The sequence below is a fragment of the Cucumis melo genome, chromosome 11 (assembly GCF_025177605.1).
Source record: "Cucumis melo cultivar AY chromosome 11, USDA_Cmelo_AY_1.0, whole genome shotgun sequence".
Lineage (NCBI taxonomy): Eukaryota > Viridiplantae > Streptophyta > Magnoliopsida > Cucurbitales > Cucurbitaceae > Cucumis > Cucumis melo.
The window spans coordinates 32,176,866-32,180,003 of NC_066867.1; positions in this window are offsets into that span (position 1 = coordinate 32,176,866).

The following is a 3,138-nucleotide window of genomic DNA, read 5'->3' on the forward strand; positions in this document are numbered from 1 at the left end:
CTAAACGGAGGAGCCCCGCGTCTCGGTTTTTATTAATGTCTTTTATTTTTACCCATCCAATATATGACTCGGTTTACAGCTTTGAGAAAAAGGCTTTTAAATAAAATGGGGGCAAAAAAAAAAAAAAAGGAAAAAGAAAAGAAAAAGGAGGAGTGTTATGGTGGCGCCACGTGTCCAGAGCAAGTGGTACTTGTAGGTGTTTGTGGCTGGGAAGGGACTCACGCACTGTGCGCCTTTATTTTAAAATTAAGTGAATTAAAAATAAAGTATATTCCAATGTTGTACGACTCAGTTCTTACCGCATGTTTTGGTGGCCGTTTTCTTGTTCGTTTTATTTTTATTATTAAAAGGTATTAACTCTTGGGTGAGAATTGCAAATCACCAAACCCCAAAGCCCCCCATCCTCCGTGGCCTTTTCTTTGGCCTCTGTCATGTCACCTCACCAAATGTCCACTCACTCTCTATTTTCTAAATACCTATATCCCAAACATCTATTTCAATTTCTTTTTTCATAACTCTAATTCCTCTTCATTGCTTACTTCCCATTCTCACATCTTACATTGCATCTCATGATATAAGAGTTATCTTGGTCTGTCTCCAATTGATGTTCCCTAATCATAATCATCATGGTCATCTTCGTATTTGATCTTCTTTTTATTTTGTTCGACCGTTTGAGTTGATGTTTTTCTAATATTCATGTACAAACTCGAAATTATAGTTATTTACTTACTTACTATTGTATTATTGAGTTTACTAATTTGTTAGCTTAATACTAGAAGTGATATAATTTAGTTCGATGGATTAAATACTTGTTTTGTTTTTTCTTTTGAGATATAGATTATAGTGTTTGGTAGACTATAAATACTTGTTATTTCAATTATTTTGATATTATTAAAGTGTGTATCGTTCCAATTTCCTTCAAATACATATATAACCCAAATTGCTTGATAAATATTTTTTTTAAAAAAAAAACTATTATAAAAATTGAATCAATAGAAAAAAAAAAAAAAAGCCTTTTAGAGAATAGGTGTGGAGAAGGTACATAATGGAATATTAAAATTTTAGCAAACAATACATATATAACTAATATTATATATATAGCAGATCAGCAAAGTGTTTATAAATATTTGTATTTTAGACTTTTATAAACACTAATGTTAATATATATTATAATTTAAACTTGAATGGAGAAATGGAAACGGGCAGCTTTTATCCAAAAAGGATAAAACCGATATGTTTAGTCAGCCTTAAGGCCCTGCCGTCTCTCCTATTGCTAACCTACCCCTCACTTCACCGCTCAATAATAACGAGAATGGCTTTCTTATTCCCTAAGTGTGTATTTGATTGAGACTTTGAAGTGTTTAATTTTTTAAAAAAAAAACTATTTTTAAAAAATTGTAGTAATTGATAAATTTAGATAATGAATTTTTTAGAAAATAATTTATAAAATAATCAACTTTAGAGAAATTGTTGAAAATCATATTTTTACGAAACTAACTTTAAAGATTGACCCAGAAATTGGAATTTTTTCATTTTATATGAAAATTACAAAAATGTCATTATTGGTCGTTAATAAGTTGTTATTATTATTATTATGTTTCATCTTATTATTTTTTTGTTAATAATAATGCCCCTACAAAAATGCCTCAAGTTACCAAAAATATATATATATATATATATATATATATATATATATATATAATTTAAGAAAAATTATTATTATTATATTTTGTTGTTGGATATCAATTATAATTTTCAGGATTAATATCAAAATACTTCTACTTCTAAAATAAAATTAACTAAAAATTTAATACTTAAAAAAGAGTAATGCTTGGTTTTAACTTTGTTAATTTCAAAATTTTAAAACGATTAGTTTTATGTTTTTATGAAATTAGGTAATGATATTTAGTAGTCCTTTATGGTAATTTGAGTTAAGTATAAACATTGTTGGTATACGACAAACCAAACAAAATTTACATATAAACACATATAAAAAAATCTAACTAAACATGTAAGTGTTTAAATTTTAAACTCGTTTTTAAGAAAATGTATTCGTGAGAAACACTTTCTTTCGTATACAAACCAAACGTACCGTAAGTATCAACAAATTTTGCTTCCAACAAAAGTACATAATATATTTTTCTTTATTATCTTCACTTGCTATTTCCTGTAGTTACATTTGTAAGACAGTACGTTATCTTATTTTAGTTCAATAAATGCAAGCTCATGTGACACGTCAGCAATACATTATTGTTTTTACAGATAGTTTACATTGACCTATGAAATTAATATAAGAAGAAACTTATTGCTTTTTAGTTGTTAGAGTTTCGATAAATACGTGTTTGGTGTCTCTCGATTTTTTAAAATATATTTTTTGGTCTAAAGATTTATAAAAATAGACTTGTTTAACTGAGTTTTCAAAACGTAACTTTTCCATCCCAATATTTTAAAAAATAGGTTTAGAGAGTCATTTGAAAATTTTACATTTTTTTTAAAATAATTATATGACATTTTAAATTATAAGGATGATTTCTAAAGATCGTATTTTCTTTTCTAATTTTAAATTTCATATATTTGTTTTTAAAAAAATCAAACAAAAATACTTCAAATAGTTTTACGGTAGCTAAAAAGGTACATGTTGAAAATTTAGGAACCAACAAGGTCATTCTTATAGATATGGAAAAGAAAATATATATTTTTAAAACTCGTTGACCAAACACGCATATTACTAAAAGAATTGGTGATTAAGAAAGTAATATTTTCTAAATAAAAATACCATTTGATGACATTTTATATTATCTCTACGATAGTGAATAATTTTTTCAAGATAACGAAGGGAGTAATTACAATTTTAATTTCTTAAAATATAAAAAATAAATTATATCAAGGTTGTAATATCATTGTTATCTTCCCCACCTTGAAATTTATCCAACTTTAGTCTATATATTTTCAATGAATCTTAAATCTAGTTCATAAGAATTAATTTTTGTCACCAAAATTAGTTAAATTATAGTAATGATCTTAATGCAAATAAAACATGTGAATATATTTATGAATTTTAAGACGAATATGTTGATTGATAGTAAAAACTTCTTGAGATAGCGACAATAACGAACTAGTTGATTTTAAAATTTATAG